The sequence below is a fragment of the Solanum verrucosum genome, unplaced genomic scaffold (assembly GCF_900185275.1).
Source record: "Solanum verrucosum unplaced genomic scaffold, falcon-dt-bn FXZP01000171.1, whole genome shotgun sequence".
NCBI classification, from domain to species: domain Eukaryota; kingdom Viridiplantae; phylum Streptophyta; class Magnoliopsida; order Solanales; family Solanaceae; genus Solanum; species Solanum verrucosum.
In genome coordinates, this window is record NW_026020397.1 from 146,080 (window position 1) to 161,986 (window position 15,907).

Genomic DNA, 15,907 nt, shown 5'->3' on the forward strand with positions numbered 1-15,907 from the left:
GGGCTGAGCTTCCCCTTCCTACCAAACCTCATCACCCCTTTCATGGGTGAGATCTTCAAGTAGACCCAATCACCTACTTCACATTCAAGATCCCTCTTTCTATTATCCGCATAAGACCTTTGCCGACTATGAGCCGTTTTCAATCTATCCCTTATAAGTTAAACTTTTTCCATAGCCTTTTAGACTACCTCGGGACCAAGAAGAGCAAATTCACCCACTTCAAACCACCCAACTAGAGATCGACGCCTTTTACCATAAAGTGCTTCAAAGGGTGCCATGGTAATACTCGAGTGGTAGCTATTCTTGTAGGAAAATTCTATCAGAGGTAGGTGGTCATCCCAATTACCTTTGAAGTCAATGACACACGCTCTCAACATGTCCTCTAGGGTTTGGATGGTGCGTTCCGCTTGAACATTCGTTTGAGGGTGAAATGCGGTACTAAGTTTCACTTGAGTACCAAGCCCACTTTGGAAAGACATCCAAAAATGGGAAGTAAATTAGGCACCTCTATCAGAAATAATCGACAACGGGGCCATGCAACTTCACAATCTCATTAATATACAACTTAGCATAATTTTCCGCTGAATAAGAAACCTTGACGAGAAGGAAATAGGCTGATTTAGTCAATCTATCCACAATGACCCAAATGGAGTCATGTTGCCAACGGGTTCGAGGCAAACCTACCACAAAATCCATATTGACCTCTTCCCACTTCCAAGTGGGGATATCAATATCTTGAGTAAGACCTCCCGGTCCTTGGTGCTTGGCCTTGACTTGTTGGCAATATGAGCACCTAGCCACAAAATATTCTATGTCTCTTTTCATTCCGTTCCACCAAGAAATCTCACGTAAGTCACGATACATTTTGGTGGCTCCCGGATGGATGGAGTATCGGGACACATGGGTCTCCTCAATGATTGTCTCTCTTAGGCCATCCACATCCGGCACACATAACCTTCTTTGGTGCCTAAGCACCCCATCTTCTCCTTGAGAGAAAGTTTATATTGCTTTGTTGAGAACTGACTCTCTTAGTTCCATCAAAATAGGGTCAAGATGTTGCTTAGACTTCACATCAACAACAACCAGTGACTCAGAATTATGACGGACCATGACACCTCCTTTTGGGGAATCTTCAAGTCAGACACCCAACCGGGCTAGCCTATGTACATCATGGGCTAACTCCCTTTTCTCTTCTTCCACATGTGACACACTACCCATATATACACGACTCAAATCATCTGCAACCACATTTGCTTTTCCGGGGTGGTAATGGACACTCATATCATAATCTTTCAAGAGTTCCAACCACCTCATTTGCCGGAGATTTAATTATTTTTGGCTAAAGACATATTGAACACTCTTGTGGTCGGTAAACACATCCAAATGTATCCCATAGAGATAGTGTATCTGAATCTTTAAAGCAAAGACTATGACCGCTAGCTCAAGGTCATAAGTTGGATAATTCTTCTATGCACCTTGAGTTGTCTCGAGGCATAAGCTATAACCTTACCATGCTGCATGAGGACACAACCCAAACCTACTCGGGAAGCGTCACAATATACTACAAACCCTTCGGTGCCCTCCGGTAAGGTCAAAACCAGAGGGGAGGTGAGCTTATCTTTCAACAATTGGAAACAGTTTTCACAAGATTCCGACCATTTGAACATGGACTACTTTCGAGTTAAGGCCGTTAATGGAGATGCAATAGATGAAAATCCCTCAACAAACCTCCGGTAGTAACCGGCCAAACTCAAAAAGCTTCAGATGTCGGAAGGACTCAAAGGTCTAGGCCAACTTTTGACCGCATCGGTTTTATTTGGATCAACTTCTATACCCTCACTAGAAACAATGTGACCAAGGAAAGCAACCGATCTTAGCCAAAACTTGTACTTGCTAAACTTAACATAGAGTTGGTGATCTTTGAGGACTTGCAATACTATCCTCAAATGATTCATGTGATCATCCTCACTTTTAGAGTATATCAAGATGTCATTAATAAAGACAATAACAAATGAGTCTAGAAAATTTCTAAAAACACGATTTATAAGGTCCATGAAAGCCACCGGGGCATTTGTAAGACCAAAGGACATTACTAAGAACTCAAAATGATCTTGTTCGGAAGGTTGTTTTCGGAACATCAACACCCCTCACCCTAAGTTGGTGATAACCCGACCTCAAATCAATTTTTGAAAAGTAACTCGCTCCTTGAAGTTGATCAAATAAGTCATCAATCCTAGGGAGTGGGTACTTGTTCTTAATGGTCACCTTATTTAATTGTTGGTAATCAATACACATACGAAGAGATCCATTCTTCTTCTTCACAAATAACACCGGTGCACCCCAAGGAGATATACTAGGTTGGATGAAACCCTTATCAAACAAATCTTTGAGTTGAGCTTTTAATTCCTTCAACTCCGCCGGTGCCATCCGGTAAGTAGGGATTGAAATGGGTTGTGTATCCGGCAATAAATCTATGCCGAAATCTATTTCCCGTTCTGGAGGAATCCCGGGTAAGTCATCGGGAAAGATTTCTGAAAAATCCTTCACTACGGGGACCGACTCCAAAGGAGGAATCTTGGACTCAAGATCCTTGACCCTCACAATATGATAGAGACAACCCTTAGAAATCAACTTACAATCTTTTAGACATGAAATGATCCTTCCCCTAGGAACGGAATTCCCTCCCTTCCATTCTAAAATGGGTTAATTAGGAAATTGAAACTTCACAATTCGGGTCCTACAATCTATGGACGCAAAACAAGCATGAAACCAATCCATCCCCAATATAACATCAAAGTCTAACATATCAAATTCCACCAAATCAACCAAAGTGACTCTATTAGGCAATGATATGGGACAACCTCTATAAACTCTTTTAGCAACTATGGAATCACCCACTAGGGTAGAAACCGAAAAGGGTTTATCTAAGATATCGGGAAGCATATCAAACTTTATAGCCACTAAAAGGGTTACAAAAGACAAATTGGCACCGGGATCCAATAATGCTTAAACATTTATTGAAAATACTTGTAACATACCGGTTACAACATTCGGAGAGCTCTCTTGATCACCTCTGGATTGGAGAGCATAGAAGTGATACTTCTTAGGAGCATCGGGATTTGGGCTACTTGCTTGTGCTTGAGCATTTTCCCTTCCTTAAGTCTTTAGCATAGGGTAATCCCTCTTCATATGGCCGCTCTTACCACAACCATAGCAATTACCCGTGCCAACTAGGCACTTGCCTTCATGTTTTTTACCACACTTTGTACAAATAGGCTTCTCAACATAAGGACCACCACCTCTTGCTTCTTGAGGCTTGAGGGTAGACACTTTACCTTTGTTGACCCTTGGAGTGTTAGGAGGACCTTGGTTGGAAAACCTCTTTATGAACTTTGGCTTATCTTGAATTTCAAACCTAACCTTAGAAGAATTTCCATCATCGGCCCTTGACCTCTTCAATTCTCTACCAATTTGCTTAAGCTTTTGCTCCTCAATTTGCTCGGCATGAACCATAAGGCGAGAAATGTCCATGCTTGGGATTAGCATAGCCGACCTACATTCATTCACCACAAGATCGGATACCACCATAACAAATTTGTTCATTGTAGCTCTAGAGTCCGACACAAAAGTAGGAGCATGTTTGGACAATTGAGTGAACTTGAGGCCATACACCTTCACACTCATACCCCCTTGACGGAGGTTGATGAATTCTTGCATTATCCTCTCCCTTAGTTCCAAGGGGAAAAACCTATCAAGAAAAGCCATCTTGAATGTAGCCCAACTTATCGAACCCTCTCTAATAGGTGTTCCCTCCTTCCATTGTTCATACCACACTTGTGCCACATCTTTGAGTTGATAGGCGGCTAACTCCGCCTTTTCTTGAGAAGACACACCCATAGCCTCTAGAACCTTAAACATTTCATCAATGAATCCTTGTGGATCTTCTTCCACTTTGGAGCCAAAGAAAGTAGGGGGATTCATCTTTGTGAAATCCCTTATCCGAGAAGCAGTAGTGCTAGCATTGGTGTTCACTTGCACCCTAGCATCCCTAGCAACTTGAGTGGCCAACACTTGAGTCAAATTATGAATAGCTGACCTTATCTCAACATTAGACATAGCCCCTTCTTCAATAGGAACTTGAGGGTTTTGAGGAGCTTGAGGGGGAACCACCTCATTCACATTCTGCTTACCGGCCCTCCTTGCATTATTCCTTTTTGTATTCATTGCCTATAGCAAAAGAGAAGGATTAGAAGAAAAGGACTAAATAAAGTTAAGACTCTTAGGCGCAACTATGGAATAACAAAAGAGTGAAAGTTCCTAAGCATCTCGTAGCCTCTCATTCATAAGTGTGGCGCGCTTCACACCCATGAACAAGACTCTACTCGACATGGTATCTTGTGACATCAATCCTACATTATTCTCAACCTTATGCTCTAATACTAAGTTTGTAACAACCCGAGAGCACCCCTAGTTGCTACCAGAGTATTCAACCTCGAAAAGGTCTTATACAAGCCCTTAGCGTTCGTCATAGCATGTATCATAGAATAAAATCACGGAAAATTTAAAACTTTAACTTTGGAAGTTTAACTTCACTTCATATATAAAAAACAGAATCTAACTTTGTGACAATGTACCATATAGACATAGAAGTATTGAAAATGGGACCTAGCCCTTACATCAATAAGAAGTCTTAAAATATGAAAGTACAACAATGTCTTTCAACATAAGCAAAGAACTAAACATAGAAGCCAGATCATAGGGTCTTGTCCTCGGACTTGAGGACTCACCAACTTGGAGAAGTAACTCCAATTGTGTTGAGAAGTAAGCTTGAATCCTCAACGGTCCGAAACTAAATGTTTGGGGAAAAGGGAGAAAATATGGGTTAGTACAACACATGTACTAAGTATGGCTACTATTTATGGAAACCATTGAAACATTCATAAAAGGGACATTTTGTCAAAACATATTTTTTACCAAGTAAATCCATTATGCACATAAAGTAAGGATCATGGTACAAACCAACATAATGTCATCCCAACATGTAGACAACCCAAGCAATACTAGTGCAATGCAAAGAATAGAACCCCATAACCCTATTCAAAGCCAAGTATCACATTAAGCAACCTACTTCATACATATATTCATAAGATCATATTTCATCATAACTTACCATGTTCATAATGATCATACATAACAGGGCTTGAACATACATAAGTCATAATCATCATAATCATAAGAGAATACTAATACAACCATCTCTTAAAATCCCCCAAGTGCAATGTGTAAGACGAGTCTCATACCCTCCCTTACACTATGTAGAAATCCTTAAGAAAGCTCTAGTAAGAGTTCACACCTTTAATTCTTTCATTTATTTTTACATTAGGGAAATATTGCAATAACCGACATAGACCATGAGAGCTACATGCAATACGGTGTTCTACTCCCACACCGAAAAGAGAGGGTTAACACTTTCCTAAGGTGTAACCATTCGTACATAGCTATCTAGGTGGATCCACTAAGCTAGAGTCCTATGTGGGCACATAGTTAAGGGTCAAGAATATTGCTTCTAGAAACCCTAACATACTAAACGTGGGGGTTTCCATCCCATGAGACAACACATACCTTGGGTAATCTGGACTTGCTAAACATGAGGAAACCCATGTGGGGAGCCAGACATACTAAACGTGAGACCCCAGTCCCATTTACATGCCCTTTCGGTGCTAAGACTCTAATTCCCTTTTTGTAATCATCTTTAGTTAGCACATAAGTTCACATTAGCCTTTACTAGACTCTTATGTAGACATCTTACCATAATATCTCATATGTGTTCATAAGTGAGTAACAATCCTTTCACTTTAGAAACACTTAGCAAGTGAGTAAACCTTTCACTTTATATTATATTATAATCATGAGAACTACCTTTCAGTCACATAGCAATCATACCATAACATACATACATACTTCATAGCTAATTTAAGTGTAGAGGGTTAAGGATGAGGAAACTAGGTCATCAACACCACAATAATACATTAGGTATAACATCATTACAATATAATTAATTCACCTTTCATACTTGAGTTCGAAGAAGAACCAACCTTCATACTTTCTTACCCTTCTTGGGACATCCATACTTCAATTACCAATTATTTCATAACCAATACATGATACAAGGTAATTCATGAAGTAATAACAAAATCAACATCAATATAAGCAATTGACATATTCCCTTCATAGCCTTGAAGGCTTTATTCAAAGACTCAACCCTAATTTCATAGAAATTATACATAACCTAGGGTAGAATCATCATACAAACATGAATTACATAACATCACATTCAATTCATAGCCTTCAATCGATGTCCATCACAAACTAGGGTTAGAATTAGGAAAAGAAGGCGAAACATGGGTCTCATGGGGAATTCTTCAAGAAACCACCAATACAACATAAATTCATCCATAATTGTTCATATAACATGAATCAAAGTCAGTTTATAACATCAATTTCACTTTATAAAGAAGACCCACGTTTTTGGATTGAAACCTAGAAATTGCAAATTTTGAAATTCATCTTGAAGGGGCCTCTTGGAGAAAGTAATCCCAAGAGTGATAAGAAACCATACCTTATTGACGAATTAACCATGAAAATCTGAGTTGAAACCTTGGAGAGTTGGTATTCTTCTTGAAGCTCCAATCTTCTTCAATGGAGATCTTGAGAAGAGAGAGAGAGTAGAGAGAAGAAGGAACTTTAGGTTTGATCTTTTGGGTTTTGTGCTTGAGTGATAAAACTGAGGTAATTTGAATTAAAAATCATTATATACACGTCCCACAAAGTACCCTAAGCCCCTCACTTAGTTGGACTCTTTAATGAAATAAAAAATTAATTTCTAAAATTCTGCATTTTCGTCGCGGAACCAGTCTGCGACGTGGAGTTGTTCCCTGTAGATATTTGGAATAAAATTTCGAGACAGTAGAGTCTGCAACACGACCGCATCGCGAACTGAATAATTGATCCTTGGGGGAGCTAGTGCACGATGCACACCTATTCCCTCCAAGTGCAATTTCCAAGCTGCCTTGGCAGCTTGCTTGGCCAAAGTTGGGGTCCTCCTCGGGGCCCATTATGGTGGCCCTGGGATGTCTAATTTGAACGTTTTAACCCAATTAACATATATTAAGCTAATTTAAACCGTTTTACAAGATTATACCATCATACGACAGTCCCAAACCTGCCCAAAACCTAATGACACACTAGAACACATTCTTCTCTAATTTCCGGACGTCATGGTCGTTTCTTGACGTTTAGACTTTTACTCTTCCAAACCAAGTCAATTGAATTACTTTAGGTTTAGAAACATCATTTGAACTATTTTTAAGTCATTATTCATAAGGTGAGGGTCTAACTTAAGTCATAGAATTTTCGAGGTGTTACACCGACTAACTGCGTCGAATGGCTCCTTCGCAGCACATTTTTTGAAAGCTATAAATTCTAGTTCAGTTTTTGTTCTTAGTAGTCAGTTTTAGTTGTATTAAGTTTAGAATATAATTTTGAGAGACAATATTCTCTCTAAGTTTGGAGCGGGTTTGTGAAGAACTTGAAGATTCAAAGGATTTCAACTCCAAGATTTTGGACTTGGGTTTTGTGGATTCTTCACTCTTGACTTGTTTTAAGACTTAATCGTGCATACTCATTGATGGAAACTAAGATTGGCATAACTTTTTATATCTTTTACAGGTCTAGCTAAAACCCCAATTCTTGGGGTGTGATTTTGTGAATATGGGTTAGATTATATGTTGGGTCTTGCTTGTTGATGGTTTATTTGTTGTGCAAATGTGATTTCGTTTAGTAGTTGTGGTGGAATTTAATGAAATTGTAGTTGCAAATACGATTTGACCTTTGTGTTTTCAGCTTGCTCGAGAGAGAGATAGTAAAACTAAGACTACTAAATTAATGACCGATGGGATTAGTTCGACATGAGGTTCAGCTTGAGAGAGTGAACCCTAGTCCTTCTCCTACACACTCAGCTCGAGAGAGTGAGTGGGCTCAGGCAGAGGTTGTGCTTAAATCGGCAACTCGGTGGTTGAGAGAAACCAAGTTGATTCAGGGTAAGTTGCTCGAGAGATTATTTACCTCCACTATAGTCTAGCCAAGTCACAAATACTCAATGAATTTACTATCAAAAGCATGTACCCAATGATCTAGTTTAGCTCGTATTCCTATCACATCCCAAGAATCCCGTCTCCATATTCGTATCTCTCTTTATTTTTGTTGATTTTGCTCTTTACTATTTTACAAACCCCCTATTAATAATTGACACTCATGTCAAACCCTTTAATTTGTCATGTCCTCCTTCGATAAAGTCTTTAGCTACGGTTAGCTTTAGCACTTTCGCACTTAACCACTAATTTTCAGGAACCGTTCCCTTGGGACTCAACCCCAACCCTTGGTTGGGTTACTTTACTATTGTACGATCATAAACACTTGCATTGGAAGTTGTGTCTTGATTACACATACATCAAATGGCGCCGCTGCTGGGGAGTGGTATTACGTGAAATTTTTTGGTTAAGACGAGCTTTTCTTTGTTAGTTGTAGTTTAGTTACATAATTTTTAGCTTTGTTTTGCTTGTTGGTACTTTAAAGCAGGGGAGGTGAGTATATTGAATAGCCCTTGTGAGCTAATGGAGTTCCCTCAATTAGAAGTAATGATGTTCCAGGATCGCATCCTAACCTTCAAGCAATTGGAAGGTGAACGGATCCACAAGTCATGGGCAAGGCTTAAAGAACTGATAACTCGATGCCCAACTTATAACATTCCCAACATAGCCCTCCTTGACTGTTTCTACAGAAGCTTTAGCCTCGGAAACAAGGTGCTGGTTGACCAACTCATTCCGGGAGGAATTGCAAAACAGCCATATGTTATAGCAGCCCAACTGCTCGATCAAATGGCTGAAATAAACCAAGAAGTAGAAAAAGATTTCATGTTGGCCGCACTAATGACTCAGATGGATGAGTTGGCCAAAAATATGGTGGAGATCGAAGTCCAATGCAAAAGGAAGGATAAATACATCCCTCCTCATGAGTGAAGAAGGCCAAAGGACAATAAGGTTAAACTCCTTGAGGGAATGCTCTCAACCATTCTCCACAAGCTGATTTAGCAAGAAAGAGAGCTGGAGGAAATGAAGGAAAACATTGAAGGGATGAAGTGAATGATTTGTTCTCATTCTAGATCTGTCCAGTTGCTATAAAACCTAATGGGTCATGCTTTGCCCCATCTCCACCCACAGCAACATAGGGGGTTCTCTAGTGATACTATGGCTAACCCCAAAAATGAAGTTTAAGTGCTGACTTGCATCATGCCACGACGTTAACTAAGGCCCTATTTCGGAGGCAACCCAAAACCTTTTTTGTGTTTTAGCTTTGTTTTGTGAATAATGGTGTGTTAGTTGTGCAGGTTTAAATGCGGAAAGTGTTTGGAAAATGCAGATTGATGAGCAAATGGTCCAGTCGGTGTATCGACGAAGAGGTCGGCGCATACGACTTGATCCGTTGTTTGGTACAACACAATTTCAATGCAGAGTCTGTAAAACTCGGTGAGCACAAGAGCATTTTGGCGAGTCGCAGACCTGGGCGGCGACTATGATTAAAACCGTCGTCTTAACCCCCAAGAGAATAAAGGTCCTGTAGAAATCAGCGGGGTAAGTGACCACTCGGCGTGTCGTTGAGTGGATCAGTGATTGTGACTAATGTCGCTGAATGGACGCGAACTGGATGGTTTATAATGGCCAAAAGTCTCAGAATTTGAACTTCTTCACTTTCCCTTGCTTTCAAACTTCACAAACTCACACCAAGTTAGTATCTTCAATATTCTTTCTTTCTATTAGTATTTTTGTTGTTGAATGGTGCTCAGAACTAGTATTTCTTTGCCGCCTAGCTTTTCAATCGCGTTTTAATCGGCATATAAGGTTAGTTTTCCAATCGCGAATTTACATTCAAAAATTTTGTACTCATTTGCAATGATCGTATTGTATTGTTGTGTGTTGGGCCTCTCTGATAGGATTAGAATGTTAACATGCCAATTTCAATTTGAAAATCTTGTCCGTATTATTTTGATCGTCAAATGCATGTGTATTTGTGCTTTTAAATGAATGAAATTTTATTGGGTTGTGCTTGCATCATGTTTAGATTGATTGGGTGAAGTCTAAGTTGCATGTGTTTGTGCTAAATGACGTGTATTTCTCAATGATAGGACGACTGTCACCATTCTTAAGAGCAAATAACGTCAAATGGCCAAATTTGGCAAAACCGGGAGAAATCTGAGTATTCCAGGGTGATGGGTATTATGGGTCTTGTTTGAATTCCATTAGTGCATGCTTTGATTTAGTTTTTGGGGGTTGTGGGATTGAATTCGAGAAGGTGGATTGAAAATAGGCACGTTGGGCCGTTTGGCTAGCTGGGTCGAGCTCACCGAACCACCCGGCGGTTCGTCTAATGACCCCACCTCACCTTTAAATTCATGCTATATGTATTGTTGAGTCTGTAACTTTCGGCGAGAAGCCTGAGGTCGCCGAAAGTACTCTTGATCACCGTTTGTATGCTCCCCTGAACCCTTGTTGCACTGTAACTTTCGGCAGACAAACCCCTGCTCGCCGAAAGTAGTTGGCGATTCGCCAAAAGGGCCTTCCATCGCCAACTTGCCATAATTTTTTAGCCAAATCCCTTCGGCGAATTGATCCAGGTCGCCAAAGCAGTTCGGCGAGCCTATCTGCAACAGATTTACTGTGCTTGTGTTCTTAATTTCTCTCGATCTTTTGCAGATATGGTATGTACAAATCTAACCATGCCCCCTAAAACAAAAGCACATGGAATTACTATAAACGAATGGGGATCAAATCTCCCAAATAAAAGAGGGCAAGAACTCCCACCGGGAGACAAAGGCAAAAGAAAAAAGCACATAGCTAGGAATGGAGTAGATGTTGACACCTGGGCCGATTTTTCAGATACAAAGACCAACGAGGAGCTGATAGCAGTACTTGAGGAGGAGATGATAGAGTGTCGAGAGGAGAGCATATTTAGAGATTTGCCAGATCTTGTGGAGAGGGTTGTGCAGCCGGTGATCCAGACATCGCCGACTGAGACGTCCACAGCAGCTCCTAGTGGATCTAGCACTGCTATTCCTCCTGAGGTTACTCCGGGCACTAATGCCCATATTCAGACTGCTACACCGGGCACTAAAGCCTTGACAGATGGAGAGACTGCGTAGACTGGACATTTCTTTACCTCCCTCTGTGTCTTACTTACTTTGGGCCTCATCCCACCACAAACAAAAACCATTTGTCCTCCCTCTGTGTCTTACTTACTTTTACTTTTGGATACTTTTATTTGCATTTGAGGACAAATGGTTTTTGTTTGTGGTGGGATGAGGCCCACCTTTGTGCATATTTATTTTGATTATATATTTTGGGTTATGAGCTATTACTGTGTTATTACACTATTTTTTTGTGGATGTTTGAGCTTGTCGCTCCGCATTTTAAATTGCAAATTATTTTGACCCTTTCGAAAAAAATTTGCCACCCCTTGTGTGATTGAATATGGCTGTTCTTTTGCAAAATTTGAGTCTTGGTTCCGATCAATACCGAATACTTGAATAGTGCTCTCAATCGAACGAACATGAATGCGCGGCTATGATGAGGCCAAATGAACTTGCATAGACAATATGTGAACACTTTGCATCTCGTTAGACTAGCCTAGTATCGAATTGAGTCTCTTGTGATGATCATTGCACACTAGCAAAAGTGTGGAGTCTTGTTTGACAGTAGCGTCAATGCCTAGTGTGATGAGCTTACTTTGAAACATGCATGATAGATCTTAGAATTTGCCTCGTTGGTCCGGTCGACTAAGTAAGGCTATCTCTTGATATGATATTATGCAACTTTAAAGAGTGTGAGCCAATTTGACATATACCTCTTTCTGGCCTACCTTGTGAGCATGTGTGAACCTCTTTGTAACACCCCTTGAGCCTTACCTTTCTTTGGAAGAAACTTGATGAAATCATTAGCTTTCTTTATCCATTACCCATAATCCTCATGAAGTTGTGGTTAGTTTGAATAGCCAACTTGGGCCAAAAGCCTAAGTTGGGGATGTGGTGAAAAGATAAGAGCAAGTCAAGAAGTGCAAGGAAAGTCTCCTTTAACCCATGGTGTTGAGAAAAATGGAACCCCTCCATATAAAAAAAAGTTGTGGAATAAAGTACAAAAGAAATGGGGTTCCCAAACAATCCATGGGAAGTAAATAATAGGATGACTTATGAGCTCTAAAGAAAATGATGAAGGAAGAGGAAAGGAAGTGTTATGAGTACCGCATTTCATGAGGATGAAAGTCACTGAGTCTAAATGACCATACATTTGCACTCAGCCCCATTACAGGCCTTGAAAAGACCTTTTCGATCTTGAGTGAGCTGAATCAAGTGTTGATCAGAAAATACGGGCAAACCTATGGGTGAAAGTATGCATCGTGTTTATCTTTGTGAGTGTGAGCGTTGCATTTGATTCCGAAGCTTTAAATTGCAAACCATTGTGTGTGAATATTCAATCATTCCTTGTGAGAGGGTGTCACGACCCAAGCCTAGGGCCTAGACGTGACATGGCGAATGAGGAACCCGAAGGAACCCCAAACAAGCCTCTCAAACTTGTCATCACACTTCATCGGTCGCGGAAGTACATTCAACATTAATTAACGGGAAATAGGGACTAAGGGCAAACCATTTCAAAATGACATCATAGAACAAGAGTCACGCTCATTTACAAAATACTCGTCCAACGCACACCTCTACATACATAGATAGGACGGGGCCATGACATTATACCGGCTCCCCTCATAGTCAAAATACAATTGCAAGCTAAAGTCTCAAAACATAGGAGTAGAAAACATAACATAGCCCTCGAATCATTGAGGACTCACCAACAACTCGGATAAGCACCGTACTAGCCACGTGAATGAAGAGAAGGATCAAGAGTAACTCCGGTCCCTACATGGTGACATCATGTAGGCAAAATATGCGTTAGTACTTGGAATGTACTAAGTATGCGGGGTGCAACACAACAATAGACAAGGACACAATCGAAATGCAAGAAATAGTTTCATAGGCATTATGAATAACAATATGAGTATACATGATCAAAGTGAAGTCAAAACATGTTTAAGTAACTCTATACTAATAGTAGATATCATATGTGTATACATGATCCAACCAATTTATAACCCCAACTTAGGATGGGGGATGCCGTTCACACCCGGACACCCTGGTGGCAAGGTATAAACCCCTCACATGGTTGATGTTGGTCACACCCCAAGCATCCTAGGTGGTGAGATATAAACCTCTCACATGGTTGATGTTGGTCACACCCCAAGCATCCTAGGTGGTGAGATATAAACCTCTCACATGGTTGATGTTGGTCACACCCCAAGCATCCTAGGTGTTGAGATATAAACCTCTCACATGGTTGTCCGGTTCTTTTCCGCCGGACCGGGCATGGTCATGCAACACTTTATATAGGAAATTCTCATTAGGCTCTAATGCACTCTCACGTTTGGAATGAACATATACACAAGCTTAGTTTGTCATCAACACATCTTTGGAGTTCCATACATCTCATAACTCAAGCTTTAAAGCATCAATTTATCAATTCTCCATAGTTGGACATTTTGTCAAACACCTTGAAGGCATGTAATGGAATCAAAGAGCATGGGAAATAGGGTAGTAATTATGCAGCCAAACCAATGAACAACCTACAACAACACCTTTTTAACACCCACAATACCACATGAAAATCTCCACATCCATTCCAAATTTAGGTTCAAGTTCTAGGGTCACAACATGCTCAAAACAATCACTTTTCATGTTTAAAATTCAATGTGTAGGAAATCATTACAAAGAACAAGACTAATATATGAATCTTAACTTAAACCATGAATTAGTGAATAGAATAGAGTCTAGGCACTATGGGTGGAAGGACCCATGAGTTCAACACCACATACCTTGAGTTCTTATGAAGGTCTTGAGAGTGTCTTCAATGGAAGCTTGCAACTTGGAACAAGAGTCTCTTCAATCTTGAGGAAGGTTTTGGATTAGGGTTCTTGAGAGAACTTGAGAGAAAATGTGTCTAAGTATGGGAGAGGTGTTTTGGAAATGTTTTAGAGATGAAATTTGAACTAATGCTATATAGGAAATAACATATGCCCTTTGGAAAAAAAATTCGTCCAACACTTAGAAAAAAAAAGGGGGCGGGTGAACAGTAAAAAAGGCTACTGGAAATTGCATTCCCTGCCGGACAGACTTTACGAAAATGGGCATAACTTCTTCGTCCGAACTCCGAATGAGGTGAAACGAAGTGCATTAGGTAGCTAACTCAAAGGGCTTTCCATGGATATATTATTGGCCACCCAAATAATTTGTGTGCTAGGAGATATGACCCTCCAAAGTAGACCCTCGAAAAGGCTTCACTTGGAAATTTCGGATTTTGATACGGTTGCTCTAAAATTTGGGTTAGACCCATTCCCCACTCAATTTGACCCCCTAAACAAGAATATGAAGTCGGATTTCCGAAATCATGCACGGATTTTGAGATATATGGAAATTACAATTATAGGTGTTTCCGAAGCACATTTTCGGGCATTTTTGGGGTCGTTTCAGAGGGCATTTGAACAGTTTGGTTTAGCTTGAACTTGCATTTGAAGTTAAGTATTGTGAGCATGACATTCTTTGATATTGGTGAGTTACAACTTGAATCTTTGAGTGCACATTTGATCTTTGCATAAGTAAATTAAGGCTTGTTGTGTGCATTAATGATTGAGTCTTGTGTAGAACTGTTCGAGACATCCTTTTTGAACGGTTAAACTTGATTTTGCTTGAGGACAAGAAAAAGTTTAAGTTGAGGGTGTTGATGAGTCCACAAATTGGGCTCATTTAGGGCTATGTTTTGATAGAATTAGTGTCCTCAAATGCATATTTTGTCTCAATATCTAATGAAAACACTTAAGTTTCAGGTATTTGGAGTTTGAGGGAAAGCATGGACACTACTTAGCAAAAGGAACAAAGGCAGCTGAAAGAACGAAGAAATGAAGATCTGAGAATCGCCAAACCCGTTCGGTGAGTCGCCAAAAGGTCTTATCCTTGCCTTTTGTTCCAGTGTGCTGAGCCCTGAAGGAAAAGATCAAATCAGCGGTGAAATGGAGCAGTCGGCGTGTCGCCGAGCAGTTCCGCAAAACAGTACTATACCGCCCAATGTTCCAAGACGCGAAGATGATGAAGGCAAGAGCTGAAAAGCGATGAAGTAGACGAAAGGGCAAATCGCCGAGTGTATTGGCGATCCCGACTAACTATGCCGAATGGCTCCTTCACAGCACATTTTCTGAAAACTATAAATAATAGTTCAGTTTTTATTCTTAGTGGTCAGTTTTAGTTGTATTAAGTTTAGAATACAATTTTGAGAGACAATATTCTCTCTAATTTTTTAGAGAGCTTTTGAAGAACTTGAAGATTCAAAGGGTTTCAACTCCAAGATTTTGGACTTGGGTCTTGTGGATTCTTCACTCTTGACTTGTTTTAAGACTTAATTTTGCATACCCATTAATGGAAGCAGAGATTGGTATATCTTTTTATCTCTTTTACATGTCTAGCTAAAACCCCAATTCTTGGAGTGTAATTTTGTGAATATGGGTTAGATTATATGTTGGGTCTTGCTTGTTAATGGTTTATTTATTGTGTAAATGTGATTTCGTTTAGTAGTTGTGGTGGAACTTAATGAAATTGTAGTTGAAAATACTATTTGACCTTTGTGTTTTCGGCTTGCTCGAGAGAGAGAGGTCGTAAAACTAAGACTACTAAATTGATGGCCGGTCAAATTGGGTCAACATG